We start from the raw sequence: 21871 nt of genomic DNA, 5'->3' as shown, positions 1-21871 counted from the left end.
TCACTGACAGACTTGAAAATATTTATTGAAAGGGCACCGTTGCGAAATGAACATGGAGGGGGAAGAGAGAATCAAAAAGCTTCCATCATCACTGTTCCCTTGGTTCATGAACACAGTGCAGCTGTCGTTCCATTTCCACTCGTTGTAGATTAAATAAAACACGAGCCGAAAAAGGTTCTTTCAACCATTTGTCAAGATCTGACGCTTGAAGATTTATTCTTTTAGCAGTGATTTAGTTGACTCTTATCTAGGGATAGGTAACAATACCATAAAGGTAGAAACCAAAAAGCAGATTTCAGGTTTAGTCTAATTTTATCAGAAAATTGTATTTTTGTCTAAAAACAATCAATCCAAAAACAGTCATGCCAGTTCTTCAGTCTCCAATGCAGCGAGACTGGGTTACCGAGTCTGTTACAATTGACAACATGACCCCCAAAAAATATCCGGACAGAATATAAATCAGTCCATTACAATTGAACAAAGTATGCTCTAAAATAACACTGACAGAAGGTAACTCAGTCCATTACAATTGAACAAAGTCTGCTCTAAAATAGCACTGACAGAAGGTAACTCAGTCCGTTCAAATTGACAAAATAAAATATTACTAACAGAGCGTCAATCAGTCTTGAAAGATTGTAGCTGTAAAATAATTCTGACGGATCATAACTCAGTTTCTGTAGAAATTGAAATAATATTCCCCCTAAATTATAATAACAGAACTTAAATCAGTCGGTCAGTATTTTTTTTAGGGTTTCATTTTGTCAATCGTTTCTGAATGTAAATAAGTCTGATAGAATTAGAAGTTGGGTAGAAAAATTACACCTAATAAATAATACTGACGCAACACAACTCTGTTGGTAGTCTGTTACAATTGCCAAAGTTAAGCCCTAAAATAATTCTAAAGCAGTGGTCTCTCTCGAACCCGTACAAGGCCGAGACGGGGCAGGTCAAGCACATATAGTTGAACTACTTTGTTAACTTGTGTTCGCTTGACTGGGTTTTAGACCCATGAGCTAAAGGAAAGAACCTGTCTATTAAAATTGACAAAGTTTTTACCCAAAATAATACTGACAGAACATAAATCAGTCTGCTACAATTCTCAAAATGAAGCCTTAAAATATATCTGAAAGAACTCAATTTAGCTTTATTTAAAGTTGACAAAATTAAGCCCTGAAATAATTCTTAAATAACTCCGGTCACCCTTTTTTACGATTAACAAAATTGCACCATAAAAACAATACTTAAAGAGCATAACCAATTTACTTAACTTAGTCTAATTGACAACATTAAAGTCCTCCAAATAATTAAGTATTTTTTTGGGGCATAATTTTGTCATCTGCAGCAGAGTGAGAGAATACAAAGCAAAATGCATTACAATGACAACACCTTCTAAAATGATTGCATCATCATTATCCATAGCACCAGTATCTAATAGAACCAACATGATTAGAAACCCTACTCTTAACCCAAGGCTGTTTTTTTTTTTTACGAGACAGTTAAAGACAAACATATTGTGAACGGCATCAGATGAGCAAGAGTGTAATTTAGCACAGTCGGTATCTGCCTCGATATCGCCTCATCATGCAGAGCCTGTAATAGTAGCTGCAATAGTTGTACTATAGTTAAGCTTCAGACCTCAAAAGCATTTCATATGTGCGCTGGCTTTGATTTGGAATAAAAGGGGGGGAATAATGGGAGGCAGACCGGGGCGAGGGAGTGCGGCCACACAAAGGAACCGAGACTCCCTCCGAGGGGTCTTCGGGGCTGAGGTCGACACAGAGGCTGAGGGTAGACGTTTGGCGGTTTCACGGAAGACAGAGCAGCATGGGGCTGGTAATGAAAGGCCTGGATGGATGAGGAGAGTCAGAAGCGTGTCGTCGTCCCCTCCAGCCTGACCTCACCTTAGACGACGGTTCATTAGCCGGATCGACGGGGAGGGAGAGTCCAGGAAGCAGGAGGACGCTTGAAACCCGAGCGGGGCGGGGATGAGTCGGGGCGACGCCCTTTTTTAAAAGCGTTACCCCAAATATAGTAACCTTGAATTCAACACAGAAAAGTTTGTCTCTGACTTTTAGCCCAATTCACTTTAGAAAAAAAAAAAAACACCACATTTTCATGGTTATGACGCAGTTTTAATAAAGTCAGAATGTCATCAGAGGCTGATTTATTCGAAGAGGACGGGAAATGTTTAATAAGAGACACACATGGTTTCAATTGATCGGTCGTATTAAAGCGGGACTGCGGAGGATCGAAAACTGTCGGTGATGTGAGGCAGACGCCGGATATCAAACGGAGGTCCACCGAACTACCGACTGTTCCGCTGAACATGATTCAATGATTTATCTGTTACTTGACATAAATCAGATTGTTTTTTTGTTTAAAAAAAACAAAAAAAATAAAACAGCCGAGGCATGGATCGCAGACTTGTCAGTGTTTGACGGAATGTGGTCGGGGGTTTTTAATTCAATTACGAGGAACATAATAACAAAAGAGCAGGCCAGCTCACTGTGGCACTGATGAAACCCATGCTGCTGCGATTAAGCCGTTCAAAGCCAAAGCTGTATTTCATGGAGTGTAAGAGCTAAACCTGGGAAATAAGCAGTTATGACGATGAAAGGAAAAGGTGTTCGGACATCTGATGCTCATATTGCCAGGAGTCAACCCTGTCGTTGTTGTGCATTTAACTTGTTTTTTTTTTTAAATGTAGCCATTAGCTGCAGATTTTCACCTTAAGAAACGCGACAGGTTTTTTGTACCGGAAATTTTTGGAGCCTGTCCCAGCTACTTGGGGCAAGAGCTAGATGACCCAAATGCAACACTAACAGACTCAGGGACACACTCAGAATTTTACAGTCTAATGGCATGATGAATGAATGTGGGGGCAGGAGTGTAATGAAAAGATGACGTTATTCTATGTTAATGTTTGTATCCTTTTTTGATCTATGTTCTTTATATTTGCACTTTGTTCTTATTTTTATGAAACTTCTTTCCATCCATCCATCCTCCCTGTCCCTTATAGTATATTAAAAATAGACATCTTAACACATCATCATATCAACATGAACATTTATCAACATTGATTCTGAGAAAACCATCCGACGCATAAAATTGAGTTTGAAAATATACATTTTCAATCAGACTCCGTATGTTTTAAGATGTCCGGAGGAAACCGGAGTGCCCCGAGTAAACCAACAGAAACGAAGAGAGAAAATAAAAACACAAAAAGGACGCCGTTTTCCCCTTCAATCTGGAGGCGAACCGACAACCTTCTTGCTCTCGGGCACAAAACCACTACGTCAATCCTGGAAAAGAAAATGAAAAGAAAGCGAGAAACCATCGTCTGAATCACTTCATAAAACCTCATGTGTGCGAGAAAAATGAAACCTATACAAGTCTTCATAAACATCGTAATCATGACTTTAGATGAAATCTTTTCCCACGTTACGAGACATCAAAGTTCGGAAACATCCACAGGAGGTGGAGAAACACCAGGGTCAACAGTCCGGCACACGGGAGCCAAACCACCTGATATTCATGCTAATTCTAAATATGGAGACTATAATTTGGGGTCTGTAGGATGAAATTGAGAAGGTTCCCAAGTGAGACTCAAACCATTACAGAATGTATAATCATTTATGTAAGCTGTGAGGCAACACCACTTTTCCTGGGATAACTTAAATTGCACTGGATTTTGGGTGAATACATGTTATTTGCAATTATTTTAAAGTTAAGAAAAAGTTCAATAAGTTGTGTTGTTTTTTACATTAACTATATCAATATTCATGAATAGTTTACTTTTTATTGCAAGACTTTTATTGTGAATTTTAAAACTGTTCTGACAGGAATTCTTACATATTATTGCATAGTTTATTTTATCTTAAATGTCCATTTAATCTTAAAGCTTATGTTCTGCGCAAACCTTTTGCTAAATGAAATAAAGTTTTATTTTGTGTGTTAAGTGTTGGTTAAACTAAACCAAACTAGAGTAAAAAGAAAATCAACATTAACAACTTGAGCCGACTGAAAGATGTAGACAATAAATATATATTTTTATTTACATAATCAAATAGAAAAGTGAAAAAAAGCCAGTTTTATTAAGGACAACCATTACTCAGACCTTTGTATAGTATAGAGCAATGGTCCTCAACCATTGGGTATTTGAGTAAAATTATTCCAGGGCCAAAAAAAACAACTAACAATTTCTTTATCCTGTTGTATTGATAACTGTCAAAATGTATTATATTTTGAAAAAAGGCATCTTTATTCCGCATTCATATTAGCATGCAACTCTTAACACGTCAATGCGGTTGTTACTGTCAAGTTTACAAAAAAAAATTAAAGCCGTAAAATTGCGAAATTGAGTAAAACAAACACTAAATGAGACCATCTTGCAGAGAAACCACAATAGAGCTTACGCTGATTCAGCGTTATGGTTTGTCATGCCTTGCAAGTTCATATTTTGGATAGTAATGTCATTTTTATTTTGCCGTTTTCATCTTAAAACTGCTCTGTCAATAATAACGCCAACATTTAACCAATATATTTGTGCAGAAAGGTTAGCGCAACCCTGCTATTGAGTCATCAATTACCTTCTTTTCATGGCTGTTAAAAGGAAACTTGGGTCGTCATGTACATGTAAAGGTTTCCTTTGGTGACTTAATAGAGTTCTTAAGAGGTCTTTGGCCGTCAAATTTGGAACATAATTGTTGTTTTTGCCAGCTCCATGATTGAGGTCGACACATTTTTAGGTCAATTATAAGTCTTTCTAATGCCCAGAGTTCAACAAAAAAACAGTGTGTTTTTAAAAGGTTTCCGAACCGTACGTTTCTACTCAGCGACGACAGATACAGACGTTTACACCTGATAGCTGAAAACATATCCAACGTTTCTGACCACAAAGCGGTTGATTGGGGCGGCCGAGGGCGTGTACGAGTCGACCTGACATTTGGGTTCAGGCTCTCAGAGGGTGTGGAGGTTTTTTTTTGTTGTTCACATGATACCCTGTCATTCATTTCTGTCTTCCTTTGATCATTGTTGTGATGTTAATTTCACTCAAAGCTAATGGACGTCTTTTTCTTTCTTTTTCCATTTACAAGACAGAAAAAATAAGCGAGCGAAACAGGCTGAAGGCAGTGTGGGAGTCCGGAGATCAAACGCTGACACGGAGTTTCCTCATGGTGTCATTCAGCAGGCGTTGTTAAGGCGACAGAAAAAGTGCTTTCCTCGTTTATTCCTCCGTCTGATCCCGGGCCAGTCTGCTCGCTTTTCTCGAAAGACAGTTGTCTCTGGAGTTTCCTGAATGGGACCAAAGCCCTTTGTGACTAAACAAATGGAATAAATTACCCAACTGGAGTGAATTAGAGATTTTCCCCCTAAAACTTGCTGGCATTTATTATATTACAACTGCCTTTATGTCAGAAACAGAAATTAGACGGGGAAGTCGTAAATGTGCTCTCCCTGTGTCATGGCGACAGTGTCCATTATTCTCCCCGACGCGGAGAGGAGGGTCAATAATTCATACTCCTGTTTAAGTTTTTATCTTTGAGTCGCTTATTGGTTCAGGCTGTTGATCCTTCACATCCTTCTGTCGGAGGCAACATTCTCCACAGACAACAACACTCACATAAAGTTGAAATGCATCAAAGTTTTACTAGACGCCGATTCTGACACTCGCAGTAGTAACCAGTCTGAGAAGCAACACACATTTGTGTGCCTTATTCTGGTGCTTCTTTCTGGATTTTAGTTTAAAATATAAACATTCAACACATGTTTTTAATATAGATGACGGTGACAAGCAGGACGGAAGTCCTAAAATTATATTTACAAGACATAAGGTTTTTATTTGCATCTTTATTTGATTATTTAAAGTTTTAGATATTTTTGGACAGTTTATGTGAACATTCTTTTAAGGTCAACTAAAGTGTTGACTAAAGTGTCTCTTAAATAGATCTTGGACCTCTATTGTACTCATCAGTATGTGTTGGTTTGTAAAAAAATTATTACTTAACAAAATGTGCTTAAGCCCCACCCACTTAAAACCTTTTTCTGGAGATTAAATCTTGTTTACCATAACCACTCCCACTCTGCTGTGATTGGTCGAACATCAAGGTTTGTCATTGCCCGCTATCAATTCCGGAAGTCTCCAACTACAAGGGACTTCTTGTATAAATAAAGCAGAATGAGATCACAGCTGGCTGGAGAAGGAGTGAAGCTATTATTACTCCATAATGGACTCCGCTCTCGTAACCTTTCGTTCACCGACATTTCAGACGGGGGAGAACGTCATAAAGTAATAACTTCAAAAAAGGGTCATGATGAGATACTTCTTGACATCTTGGAGAGGAAGACTTATGATTGAAACATGTGAGTGAACCAGGAGACTTACGTTTTTACTTTAGTTGCCCTTTAAATACAATTTTTGGGCACCAGTCGTGTTTCAAAAGTACCGGTTTGGCAACAGTATCAGATCAAACCTAAACAATACACATCCCTTGAGCCAACATACTCTCACACAACATTGCACAACAACAAAAAGTGCTCCACGTTTGATTGATAGAGACCAAATGTACTAATGTCTAAACAAATACATTTATCTAAACATACTATAAAGACATTTTTGATGCTGACAGATTAAGTCATTTCAAATGTGTTCCAGACAGTGACTTCATTTAATAAGAAAATGATATAATTTTGTCTCTGTACAGATGAATAAATGGTAGTTTGTGGAAAAATAGGCAGGTATTTGTAGATAGACATTATGTATTGTATGTACAGTTTTTATAATATTTTGTAATTGTATGTGTATAATTTGTATTATGTAAATAACTTTTTATTTCTTATGTTAACATTGGTCTGCTTTAAATATGTTCTCTCCCAACTGTGGGATAAATAAAGCCATCTTATCGTATAAACAATGTTTTATTATCATTTCCCAAACAAGCAAAAATGATCCAGATGAAAGATCAATCACCCTTAATCAATAACTATATCAAAAGTAGTAGAACTAATACATTAGGTAAATAAAACTACATTGGATAGAAAGGAAAATAAGGCTAATCCTTGAAAATTGAAAAAGACATTTTATGCACAAAGTGAGTGCAGACCTCTGCCAAGCATCCATTGATAGACTGTTAATCTCCAATAAACTGGTAAGATTCAACTGTTGCATTCAAGTGGTATATATATAATATAAATTCGTATGGGTCAGTTTGTCATTTTTGCATCTATAGTAGTTTTGTTTCCCTAGTTAGCTTAGCAAAATAAAAATCAAATGCAAACAATGAAAAAACAATCCAAGGGGAAAGTTTAAATCGAAGTTTTCATTTTTTTTTTTAAAGATTCAATTGTTATATTTTTCTAAGATGGGCTATTTAACAGTCACAGCACAGCCACCATTGTATTTTTCTTTGCCGGAAACAAGCAAGCCCAAACATCTGATGGTTCACTTCCATAATTCTACCTGTAATTTAGCCTTTAAAATGGATTTAAAGATAGAGTCGACTAAGTGGGTATACGCTGCCAAGCTTTGGTTCACGAGAAGGTGATGGACACCATTTTGAAACCTCATTAAACAGATGTGACTAACCTTCTTATTGAAAAACATGTTCCGGTGATAAACTACAATCACCGTTTGAGAAACTAAAACCGGCCTTCAACCGGGCCAATCCACCCTCCAATCTGTGGTATCCTAAACCCCAACCGAGTCTTTACCACGGGATGCCGAGGCAAACGATTCGTGCGAGATCGTCCTTGAGCAAGGCTTTACGTCATCGCACCGATTTAATGACTCTTGCGAGAGGAGAAATTAAAGAAAGAAACCTCCACCACGGGCAAACGTGTAATTGGACAGCGACTCGTTCCACAAACAAGCTCTGTAGCGACGCCGACACATTCGGACGATTCAGCAGTTTTTGGCAGCGCCGAACGGACTGAAAAAATAAAAAAAGTGTGCGAGGAGACTTTATCATGTGCGATCAGATCAGGCCAGAACCTGGGATGTTTTGTTGGCCGGTGCTCGCCTTAACCTGCGTTAACCTTCTCATGTCATCCAGCAGCTTGTGTGGTCCCATAGCACCGAGTGTCAACTACAGTTAGTGTAGGAGCTCAGGCAGTGGAACCAGGTCCGACTCAGGAAGTCATTGGTCAGCTGACCTTTAAGACGACGCCAATGGAGCGTTTCATATAGATTGAAATCACATGTTTAAAATGCAGTTAAAACATTTGAAATGGCTACAGTTGTCAAGATAGGAACGTATTAGTTCAACATGTTTGGAAACATCTGGTTTTCCATACGTGTACTTTATTTCAGTATTAATCCAGTTTATTTGGTAACGTCACATAAGCATGTAACATTTATTCTTTATTTTTCCCCATTTATATAACTCTAGCTTTTATTTTAAAGATGCTCTTCACTCCATTATTTTATCCCGGGGTATTGAGTATCCACTTTTTAACCCTGGTGTTATCTCTGGGTCAAAAAACAAATGCGTTTGTGGCATCCCTTGTGTTGCATCTGTGTCAAAGTAAACTCCACTATTGCATATGTATTTAAGGTAGTTCAACTTGATCCAGAGACAACACAAGGGATACCACAAACATACGTGTTTGGGCCTTTGGGTCACCTTGACCTTGAGATAACAAGAGTTAAAGTAAATTTGATAAACTACACAAATAGAGCCTTTACCCTGTTTCGTACACAAATTTGTATGCAGCATTTGGCGACAGAGGTTTCAAGACATTGCAGGTATGCTGTTTTGACACTGTGGGGCGCCAGAAACCACTTTTTAAAAGGTACTTATTGTTGCTTTAACAATATGGATTTGATTCGAGAACTTCAAGACATTTTCATTCGTGCAGGCTTTTCCTTGATTTTCTGAGACTCCTGTGTTATTCTCGCAGTGAGCTCGACCTTTTAAGTATACGTTTTATTGAGTATTGATTTGATTTTTGGAATATAATTTTCGTTTTTGCCAGTGCTTTGTGACCCTGGTCCCTGGAAAAGAGCTCCATAAATATTACTTACTTGTACGGCGATAGCTGATGGTAGTTAAAGTGATAGTTCAACACAAATAAAAAAAACACATTTTTTACTCACCTTCATGTCGAGTAATGTTTTAGAGTTGTAGGCAAACATGTTTGTCCATTTTAATGTAGAGACTGGACCTCAGTTGTCTTCATCTTCGTCCATAAAGACACTTAAAAACATCCAAATACCTCCATACTGCTCGTCTGTAACGTCCATCTTGTATTGAAGCCTCGACATAAGGAATTGTTCCAGACGAACTAAAGTCTTTATATTTTAAGCTACACAATCACAATATTAAAAAAAAAAACATTCGCACAATTCCAGGGAGGTTAAAAGAAAACATACTTTATACTAAGACAGTTGGAGAGGTGAGAGTTGAGAGAGCGACCAGGTGTTGACGCTCAAAGGTAATCACGGCAGGTGAAGACAATGAAGGTTAATCACACATAACAAGTGTAAAGACAAACATGGTGCAGACACACAGGAAGGGGAACCCCTCTCGGCAAAATAAAACAGGAAGTGATATTAAATGTGGAAAAAAATAAACCTTTAAAGGGGATAAGAATATATCGCGACACATTGAAAGTAGATGTGTGAAAGCATTTTTTTGGAACCATGCAAAAAGCTCAGAAAAAAAAAGAGTTATAAGCCACGAACAGCATGTCAGCAAAAAATAAAGTGAATAAAGTTCTGGATTAAATAAAAAATGTCGGGAAAACACAAAGCAAAAAAGGGAAGTGTTGGCCCTTGCCTTGTAAAAGCAGGGGGGCACAAACTAAAAAGGAAAAGTAATAAAATAAAACAGGAAGTGAGAAAAACTGTGATTGATGAGTTTTCAAAATAGGATTCTGCATTGTTGCATTGTATATACAGTAATATGAATTGACATTTAAAAAAAAAACCTTCCAGTAGTGTGTTTATTTTAGTCTCTGGATAAATCCGCCAACTTTTCATCAAAAGTCTTTAAGGGTCGTTCAAGTGTGGACGGGCCCCGACTCACTCGGCAGTTCAACCATTGCTGATTCTGGCTTGTAGAGAAAAAAAAGAAATGACAAATGGCTTCTGGGAAAAACTTGACTAATTGGAAACCAAATGTAACACAATCAGCAATACTTCACACCAAATATTTTGTGTGGCTGACAATCTATTTCTTTTCTCGTCCGCCTATCTCGCTCCGCTACACCCCCCCCCACCCCCCGGGCCGTCCCACTGACTCACTTTATTTCCATATTTATGTCGGCGGCCGACTTTGATCGCCCGCCACGTTTAGAGTCGGATCTTGTTATGGCTTGTTCTTGTAAATACTTTGAAGTGCTCTGGGATTAGAAGATCTAGGAACCGATGAAAAAACAAACAGCTCTTACACACATTCATTTATAAGGCCCCTCAAAACATGGCGGAGAAAAAAAAAAAATCATTTGGTAACAGTAGATGCAAGTTTACTCTGTAATTGCTGGTAATTGTGGAGCCACTGTTTATGAGTCCTGACAAGAGTCAGATTATGACTGATTGAAAATGGAATGCATCTTTGCCACACAGTGTTTGGCCTTTGAAACCTGACAGCGAGAGGGGTTTTGAGCCTTTAACCCTTCGTCTTGCTGAACATATGAGGCGGCAAAAGCAAGAATGGACATATTTATCCAAAATGTATTTCTGTTAGAGGACAGAACCAGGTCAGTATCAGGTGACTTGACTTTAGAACAACTTCAAACTCAGGGTTGATCCATTGCTTATGTCAGCATTTACCATAAAAAAAACTACAGTTGTACTTATTCCGTCCAAAAAAATCATTTTTATATTTGTATCTTGACAAGAATTTGATGCAAAATCTAAATGTATCCCTATCAATATGTTCCTTTAATGAATTAAAATAAATATTTTCACTAACATCGTACATGAAGGATATAAAAATAAAGATTACTGGAATTATACTTCATTATACTTTTTCTTTCAATAAGTAATAACCTGGTACACTTAAACAATTTAAAGGGTAAAAATCTGGTTTTAATTCAATTTATTATGATACGCTTTTGCAAATAATTCTATTAGGTTAGTTGAGTTTAAGAAGATTTGTTAGGATATTCATTCATTCATTTTCTAGGCGAAACGTATCTCAGTTTCATCGGGCGAGAGGCAGGGGACACCCTGGACAGGACGCCAGTCCCAAAAAGACAAATAACCATTCACACACACACTCATACCTACGGGCAGTTTCCCCAAGTTCCCAATCAACCAATGTATGTTTTTGGACTGTGGGAGGAAACCGGAGTTCCAGGAGTAAACCCTCACAACACGGGGAGAACATACAAACTGAACACAGTGACCTCCTGACCTGGAAGCGAACCTTCAACCTTCTTGCTTACTTACCATAATAAATTCAATTAAATGTTTTTATCAGTGTTAAAGTCCTTCACCCTATAAATATTGTGTGTCTGTTGGAAACTAAAATTATGTTTAATAAAATGTGGACTTTCTGTTAATGCAAAACAGCCTTGACTTCCTGCAGAATCAAAAACATGACTGAACCAAAAAAAATATTCTCTCCAGTTTAATTGATTTTGTTGGAAACGTGGAAAAACAAATCCAACATCAAGTGTCTGTCATCGGCTGCAATTAATGGGCTCTTGAAATTGTAAAACATAATCAAAAAATATTTTTAAAGGGGTCAAAACTGTTAATTGAAAAGTTCAGAATGAAGAAAAAATAGTTTTAACACCATGGGTAATACAAAGCTACTATGTGGGGTTGACTCAGGGAATGCTGGAGAGACTTTGTCCGCTATAGGAAGAGTAGGATGAAGTAGTAATAGAGCGAAAATGTTAGCTTCAAAACCTGCATCCCAAGTCTGGATAAGTGGTTAAAAATGGACAGACCAAATTCATAATAGATGCATTTAATTAATCAATCTTATCATTAAGATTATCCTTTTGATACCGTGCTCATTGTGTTCGTCTCGACAAGAGAATCATGCGTTTTTTTTGGTGAATAAAATCATGATTTTACGCATTCCTACAGTTCAGAAATTCACCTCATTGTGGTTAGAAATTAAAATTACTCAAACCCTTCGTAGGAGCCCAGGGGTGTGTCCCAAATTGCGCACTTCTGCACTTACACTTCGGAGCAGATATCGACGTAAATGTCTTGAGAAAACACTAATTTTACAACAATGCTACACAACAATAGTAATAACACAATGAAACACAATTTAATAACTTGTTTCAATTGGCGAAAAGTGCTGTCAAGAGTCACCAAATGAGTGTAGAAGAAGCTGTCGAGTCCTTTCCGGTAATACTGTAGCGGAAAGTTTGATTTGAGACAGTACTACCCTGTTGAAATTTGAGCACTGTGCAGTGTACTGTAAAGCAGTGCACTTAGATAAGTGTAATTTGAGACACTGCAAATATCTTAACACTTATCTCAGGGTCAAGTTATTTCCAGAAAACAATTGTGTTTGCGGAATCATATGTGAAGCCTCTGGGTCAAGATGAACAACACAATGGATAACAAAAACACATTTGTTTCGGGGCCTCCTGAGATAACAGTAGGCACGTTCCAATTGTATTTTACATTATTTGTATGCTTTTTGGTGGCAAGATAGGGTAAGTTAAGTCAAACATTAAAACACTGAAACATATCTTAGATAGAATATTTAATTTTTTCCAACTTTTAAGTTGTATACTTGTTTGCCTAACTAGTCAATGTGGAACATTGGTACCTGCAGCTAGTCTGGGTTGACCTTTCCAACCCCTGTAACACTTTGTAAAAACACATTTTAAAGTTGAAAATGTATAGTAATATACAGTTAAACATAAAGAAACTATGGTATCTGGTATGTAGGTCAAAAAAGAAAGAGGTTAGCTGTTAATGCTAACCGCTAGTAATATATTAAGTGTATTTCTGTTGATACCTAATAGATCATCTTTTTATTTCATACTTCCTCAAATGTGCCAAAGGTTCTAAAGATCTGTTTACCCACTTAGTATGTGTTGTGTTTAAAGATTTAAATCCCAGAGTTGCGGCACCATATGATACACCTTCATCTGCACATGCTCATGTTCCCAAAGACACCCAGAGGGATTGAGCGAGTGCAGGTGCTCTGTGATCTTCTACACAACGTTTATGAATGAGAACCTCTTCCAATAAAACACTCAATTACAACCAACTCCGACTCTCTCCATCTATTCTGAGGCTCAAACACGCCGATCCTTTAAAGTGGCGGAACGTTTAAAAAAAAAGAAAGAAAAGAAAAAATGGGATCGGGGGAAGAATGCATGTTGGTGACTCCCTTTTCTGTACTTGTCAAGTTTTTGGTGTCGTATTTAGTGTCGCACAATTTTGTGGCCGTGGGTTTTTTATGGCATTTATCCTTTTGTCCAATTTTCTCATCGTCCTCTTTCATTAGCGTCCATCTCTCATGTGGTTTGTTTTTCCTTTAAGAAAAACTGTCACAAAAAAAAAAAAGGATCATACTTAATTTTTAAAGTTTGTTGAATACGGTAAACCTCACTTTGCCGCACATATCACCACTTGTTCTTTTGGCCCTTTAGCCACTTGCTCTGTGGTCTATCACCTTTCATCATGTGGTCTCACGCAAATCATCCACTTTTGTGTGTACATTGTACTTACAAAAGAACATGTTTGGAATCTATAATTCATGGAGTAAAGCGACACAAAAAGTGTCATCGTCTGTGATGATGTTGAAACTATGCCTAAACATTTATATTGAAATTATTTGTTATTAGTAAATACTCTAAAAAGTATTTAAAAGTAGATAAAAATGTTTTTTTTTTCTATAAATATAGTGTTGTGTTTGTAACGTTGGTAATAAAACTTTCTGATTCCATGTGAATCCTAAGACTCTTTCCAGTGATTCATTGATTGTTCATTGTAAGGAAGCAGTTCAGCTTTTATGTCCGCCAAAATAAAGACTTTTGCAATTCCTCCTGTAAAAGAAAAAACATCTTATCTGCAGTTAACATTTCACCGTGTGTGCTTCTCAGATGGATAAAGTGAGAAAGTTCAAGTTAAAAGAAACCCGGCGACAAAAACGAAAGATATGGGAGAGTTGTGTTTTAGTGCTAATAATGGGCTACAAAGTTAGAGTTTCGCTTATTTCATCATTAGCCGGTGAACTGAGGACAGGAGGACTCAAAACACTCTGCTGCCTCGTAACACGTCTGCATTTTGTCTTACTGACGTGGAAGCTAAACTTAAGACTAAAATAAATTAATCACGGACAGTTCTTTCGTACAGTTCGTCATTTAAGCTGCGTCTCAGGATATTGCGTGAAGCAACCTGGGATCCATACAATTTTTTTGCCAAATAAAACGTATATAAGTATATATTTTTAAGGTGGTTTTTAGCGGAAAATGCTAAGACAACATTAAACATAGACAGGAAGTACATTGGGTAAATATCGAGTGTTAAATCTACTGTCAACACAGGAAGCAATTGCGATATTTACCCAGAGTACTTCCTGTCTGTGTAGGGTGATGGCCTAGCAACTAGCCTAGCAGGGTCCGCTAAAAACAACCTTAAAATATAGACTTAAAGTTTTTTCTAAACAATTCCTCGTGTCTAGGCTTCAATTCAAGATGGACGTTACAGACGAGCAGTATGGAGGTATTTGGATGTTTTTAAGTGTCTTTTTGGACGAAGATGAAGACTGGACAACTGAGCTACAGTTGCTACTTTAAAATGAACATACATTTTTGTCTATAACTCTAAAAAGGAACAGATTAATCTGAAATTAATCCCAAACCTAAGTCCACATGAGGTAGAAAATGAGTGAAATGTCTCACTTTAAGTGTTTAGTTTTGCAGCTCAAGTAGCTGCTATCAAGCTAGCTGAATAATTAGCATCAAGAAGCGTTAGCCAATCAAACTGTAAACTGTTCTGTAAGCTTTTTTCATCTTTGCTGATAATCATTTTCTTTGAAAAAAAAAAGTAATTTATTGTTGCTAAATGAATGTCCACAGTGTTCAAAACAAAGCGTTGTTTGAATCAGTTCAAGAGCAGACTGGAGGCGTTCACCGCAGCGCGCCACAAAAACAAACCATTTTTACGGTTGTGATGTGAATCAGCCAAATAAATGGGAGCTGCATTTCCCAGGGGTCGGACATCAGGATGTGTAACCGGCAGAACATATTGTGTTTTTTGGACATATGTGACTGTGCATTCCACCCGAGTACCCAGGCCTTGTAAAGATAGTATAACGACAAACACAGACAGCACGGAATAAAAACAACCCTCTTTAAAGCGAAACACACACACACACACACACACACACGCATTTACTGGAAGAGTGACAGCACATTGCAATGGGAGAAAAACAAGTGGGCAAAACCACTTGGGGAAAAAAAACACCCTATATTATCAGGGGTGGAGATCTGCCACAAGCACATTCCTGATTCAATACTCACTTCATCCAAAGCTATTTTAATATTGGTAAATACGAGTGTCCACACAGCTGCACCTAGAGGGATTACAACACTGGTTGTGTTGTGAACGACAGGCGCTCACCTATCTTTGTCTCCACATCCCAAGATTTACATCAGGAGGCGAATATTTAACTTAGTTTATCAGTGTTTTCTCTTCTTTTTTTACGACACGTGGAAAGAAACCTTATAAAAAAGTATTTTTTTGTAAAATAACTGCCAATTTAAGTTTGTTTAAAAGGGTTAAAAGAATTTAGGTGTGTTGTTTACAAGAGTGACATCAACCTTCCAGTTAGGTACAGCAAGTTTCATAAGAACGAGAACAAAAACACAAAGTTGAAACAAAAGAATGAATGCAAGAGATGACAAAGTGCAAGTATAAAGAACAAGGATACAAAGAATAACAGAATAAAATAACATCATACTTTCAGAATTATAAGGTCTAATAGCCCAAGGACTGAATGGGTCCCTGAGTCTATTAGTGTTGCATCTGGGGAGGAGCATTTTCGTGCACTCCATCTTTCAAACAATTATCACCCAACCTTTTTTTTATTATATAAAAAATGTTCAACTTTATTTATTTCTTGATTCTTTTTTTGTCAGTTCATTCATTTTAAACCAATACAAGACACTAGAACCATGAGAATTCTGAGCTGCTCTAGTAGAAGAACTCACATTTCCCAATTTTCAGGATCAATTTAAAAATTCTGGTTCTTACTTTCAGATCTATTGATGGTCAGGCTCCTCCTTACATCAGTGATCTGATCCAGCCTTACACCCCAGCTCTTTGTGACCCTGGTCTAGAAAAGCGCTCTACAAATATTACTTACTTATTTACAAAAAACATGGTGAAACGGAATGATCGTGCTGGTTCGAGTGTGATGAAGTGGTGTACACTGGATTATATTTCTGTATTTAGAGTTAATATAAATGTTTTCAGATTAATACAAACAAATGTTTGGTTTAAAATAATGTTTCTAGCATTATTCTGATGACAACGACTATTGTTATTAAATGTTATTAATTGATATTCAACAATTGTTTTTACCAGATTTACACTCTTAATAATGTGTTTGGGTGGAAAGAATTCACTATTAGGCAAATTATTAAATAAATTATAGATTGTGAATGTTTAAGTTGGAATGCAAGGTACTTGCTGGGAAAAATATCAGGATGTTGTGTGATCATAACCTGTTCTAACAGTCTTGTCTATCAGTGATGTCTAGCAATCTTCTCTAGCAACCCTCAAACAATGTCATCATTTGGTTGATTGATGTTTGATTTCAGTTATTTAAAGAGTGATTTTATTCATTTTAGTTTTGTTTTTCTTAACAAAGCAGATCCTGTGAGCTGTAGAGGTGTTGATAAAAATCTTCAAGATTTTTCTGGATCCAGATGGAACCCCAAGAACACAGTCCTATTAACAACACGACCTGAATACTAAATATAAACATAAACAAGGACCTTCTTAAAAAAATAAAAAAAGGAAAACACAAATAAGTAAAAGATAACTTTTGTTAATATGTTAATAAAATACAGCCATTTGTATTTTATGTGAGAACATGATGTAGGAAGAAGCTCAAAAAGCAACTCAACAGAAGCTGGAGGGGTGAAAGGTCGCGACCCCGGCTCGTGTCGCTTGTTGAACCTTTTGCTTTTAGGGAAAGGTCACCGCTGTGGGGCTCAGAGGGGAAGCGCTTTATTGTTTTGTGTTACGAGCTCTTCACGGATGCTGTTAGGAGCTCCTAAATCACTGACGCACACACACACACACACACACACACACACACACACACACACACACACACACACACACCCCCACACACACACACACACACACAGAAACACACACACAGTGTGGGTCATCCGTGTCCTCTGGACCGGTCCTGCTAAAGTCTTTATCCTCACCAGTCTATTCCGAGATGCTGCAGCGACGGAAAAGACGAGGTGGGTTTTTTATTTTAGGCTGATTTCTTTTATGAGCGACATCCCCTATAAATTCAAACATCTGTCGTTCAAAACCTCCTTCAGTATGCTAACGAAAATCTAATTTATTTGTTAAGTATTCACAATAAATCTGATTTAATTGGACTGCTTTTGAAAATATGGTTCTGGTCGTTGAATTAGTGAATCACATTTTTATAATCAAGGTATTTTTCAATCAGAGAGAGAGAGAGAGAGAGGAAAAAAAATCCCTATTATTCCAACGTTGTGTGTCTAATACCGACCCGGACAACCGGAGTCACGTCTAATTTGAGCGAAGTTCGGGCGCCAGAATATTAGGTTCTCCCCATTGATTTATTGTAAACTCTGCTAAGTGTCAGAGTGAGAGGTAGCAGGGCGAGCGAGCGGGGGTGATGATGATAACCTCCGATGAATTCTCCTTTTTCGCTCCACCCTCCTCCTCCGCAGTTTATTAGTTTAGGCCAGAGGCCACTTGTAGCCTTGCAGAGTGGACGGTAATTGTGTGCGTGCTCCTTAAGCACCGACCGCAGCAATAATAGACTGAATTATACAATAAATTCCCTCCAGATGTGCAGCCCCTCTCCCGCCCCCCCCCATCCCCAATTTGACAGTTCGCACACCCACAATCCAGCGCGAGCGAGTGGGCCTCCGTCCACACACACACGTGCACCCACTCACCCGTGCGCACACATTGGCAGAGCCACGCTCGACAAAAAAAAAAAAGGCGATGGCTCCAGTGTTTGCGTTGTCAGATTGTTTCCATGCGGGTGTTAGCATGCTGCGTTTCCTCACTGGCGCGTAATTACAAGCCGTATTAGCTGATCGTGTTTTGCTAACCTCCTAATAGATGTTCTCTCGCTCACAGACAGACCATTCAAACCCCCACGAAAAAAACACACCCTTTTTATAATACACAATAGTCAATCACACGCTGGCAACGAAAACACAGACGGAGCCAATGTGTATGGAAGTGGATCGGTGGCATCGGTGTGGAAACAGTGAATTTTTATAGCATCAAAATCTGACATCGAATATAAAAATCACCTGAATTTCAAGCGCTAAATGTGTGAAAAGAAAATTCAATGTTAAAAAGAATTCAATGTAAAAATTGTACGTTAAAAGGTTCAGTAACAGAGTATTGACGTGCACAGTGTTGAGTAATGTGAGTAAGAACTACATTTTATTTCTAATACACTATGTTAATAATGCACTATAAAGTAAACAGTACGTATATAAATGTGTGCCATCGGACTTGAACACTGAATTTTTACAACATTAAAAACACTTCATATTTCAAACACCGTTTTTTTCAATGCAAGAAAAAATTTGATGTAAAATTCAAAAGTTCTGTGAAGAAATTGGATTTGCAATTTGTCCAGTAATGTCTACCATTCAATGTTAATGAGTAAAAAAAATGTCTAGGTAAAAATTTTGTGCTGAAAAGAAGAAATTGAATTATAATTTCCGGACAGAAAGCATCAAAATATGACTTCGAAATTTGAATTTTCAATTCAAGAAAAGATTCCATGATAATTCAACGTACAAATTAAGTGTTAAAAGGTTCAGTGTAATAATTTCAACGTGCAATGTGTTGAATAACATCTAGTATTCAATGTTACGACGACAAATAATCATCGAAGCAGCATCACATGTGGTAATCCCAGCTACTTCCTGTGACCTTTGCGTGATGTCGCAGCGTAACGTCTGGGATCGATTGCTTCTCCCTGAAGCTACCCGTATATTAACACTGAACTTTCTTTACACCGACTTTCTTACACTGAATCTACTCAAATGTTATTTTAGATTAAATTGTTTGAACTCGACAAATAATTCACGTTTATTTTTTTTACAGATTAAATTTCACACTGAAAATCCAAAATTTTGATGAAATGAAAAAAATCATATTAAAAGTCCGATGTCAAACATTTACTTCCATAAATATCCAGCACAAACACTGCGCAGCCCTTTTATTTCATTAAATTGTTCACACTATTGCCTATTTTCTCCATCAACAATTATATTAGGGCTTAAAGGAGATGCTAAAAAACTGCTAGTTTCACTCTTACTTCCACAAAGTAAAGCTCTTGACATTAACTTATAACCACTAAAAATGTTTAGACAATTAGAAGTTCTCAATTTCGTGTCGAAATGGGTAAAGATATAGGAGCTTTTATTTTGAAATTTAGAATGAGATTATATGACGCTTGAGTTTGGACTGATCTACTTCAATCATTGGTCTCAATAAGCGATCTATAGTCAATTTTACATTTAAAAACAGACAATGAAGTTTTGACATTTCTTCTTGCATAAAAGTTGCCAAATTAACAAAAAACTTTGTTCATCCACTATTAAATATCTTCCTTTAATTTGTACAGTATGATTAACGGTAGAAAAAAAAATACACTGTATTAATATACAATAGTTGATTTTCCTCTTTTCTTCTTCTACCTTGTCTGCACTCTCTTCTTCGCCTCCCTGAAATGTTTGTGTTGCTCTGAATAGCTAAACCGTGCTACTTTTAAATGTTTTAAAACCACTAAAAATCAAGTATAAGTAATCTTAGTGAGGGTAAAAACTGTAATACACCTTATCAAGACCATTTTTTACCAAGAAAATGTATTTTTCAGTACCTATTGTAACCATCGTTCGACCCAAATGAAACACCACAGTTGAACAGCACATATTAAAACCTTTATCGTCACTAACTAAGCAGAAAAACACAAAAGAAAATCTATTTTTTGTGACCATTTGAATGCAATTCTTCAAAGAAAAATGAAATAAAACTTTACAAAATGGATCTTTTAGCTTGAGAAAGAGGAAAGATCGAGACCCTGAAGACATATTTCTGTCCTGCGGAGGAGGGAAGGAAAGAGGAGGATATGGGCGAAGGGAAGAGAGAAGAGGAAAAGAGTGGTCAGACTAATTATTATGTTCACTGTCGCTGAAATCTGAACCTGATTTTTTTTTTTTTTTGCTTCCAAAATGTTTTCACTCCTGTTTTTTTTTTTTTCTTGTCCTCTTCATCCTCCCTTCACAGAAACATGTTTTGTTGTTGACAAAGAAAGTTCTTGCAGATGCAGGAGGGAGTTCTGGACCCCAGGGTTGATGTCGCTCATCTGCTGCTGCCAACGGTTCCGGACCAGGGTCCAGTCAGCACCACCTAGTGTTCAAGTCCTGAGACACTGACCATCGATGATTCTTCTCATAATGATTTTCTTGGAAAATAACTCGGCGTTCTATCCCAGTGGATTCTGTCTTCATGAAATATTCAGACAAGGATTCAGTTACCATAAAAAAAAGGTTCAATAAATTGATAGAAAACAAGGTTGAAAAGATGACCGAATAAACAGCACACATAAAAAAAAACCAAGAAGGAAATAGTTTATTTTATATAACTGGGAATATTTAATTAAAGTAAACACACGTGTATTTAAAGGCGAATGACTTATATTGTGTAGACTAAGATTTTTTAAATAATTTGATTTTCTTAAACCTTAAAAAAATGTTTTTAAGTTTAAGATTAAGATGTTTTTTTAGCATCTCTGTGATTGAGTTCATAATAGTGAACATTTTCTATAAAACAAAATGGTTAAAAACCCCATAAAAAGAAGAAGAAAAAGGAAAAATGAAACATTTTCTTTATTAAACATCAACAAAAAGGATAATAAAGTTAAAAGAAAATCCATCCAAATCTTTTTTAATCGATTTATTACTTCTCTCTTTTGTAGTGATTTTGACTATTTTTGTTTATTTTATTTATTTGTTTATTTTTTTGGGGGGTTTTATTTTTCATTCAAAACATTTTTGCTCCATAGTTTTATGATTTTTGTTTATAAATCAGACCCTTTTTTGCACTTGTTTTCACTTCATATCCATCAAGAAGAGCTGCTTTAAAACAACATATGGCCATAAAAAATAAAATATAATAAAAATATTAATAAAAAAAACCTTTGATTAAATAAAATAATAATAAAAAAAAAAGCTGTTGGTAGGCTTATACAATTCAAGGAAAATGACATTATTCACCACCAAGAATGTCAAAATAAACAAAGATATTGATGAAAATGGGTAAAACACTCACAAAAAATAACTATTAAATCAAATGTATGATTCAAATCCATAACTCTACTGATTTATTTTGCTACCTCAATTGTTTATGTTGTCACAGGAAGTCGATAAATGAATCAAGTTTCTATCCAATCACGGTGAAAAACAGGCGAAGCGAGGTGTGTGTGCGATGTTTTGCTCGAGCGTGTTGGCTCTGGCATGGGTTCGACTGCTCGCTGATATTGTCTTTGCCAGGTGAGAAGTTGGCCGGACTAATCAGTTACGGCAGACTAATTTGCCCGAAGACATGTTCCAGAGCTTTTCACAACCTGCTGGTCCAGGTGGCCTCGGAGCTTCAATGCTGCCTTTACCTGCTGTGGGGCCTGGGAGAGAGAGA

This window comes from Callionymus lyra, chromosome 17 (assembly GCF_982586985.1).
Source record: "Callionymus lyra chromosome 17, fCalLyr1.hap1.1, whole genome shotgun sequence".
NCBI classification, from domain to species: Eukaryota; Metazoa; Chordata; class Actinopteri; order Syngnathiformes; family Callionymidae; genus Callionymus; species Callionymus lyra.
This window is presented reverse-complemented; position numbering follows the sequence as displayed.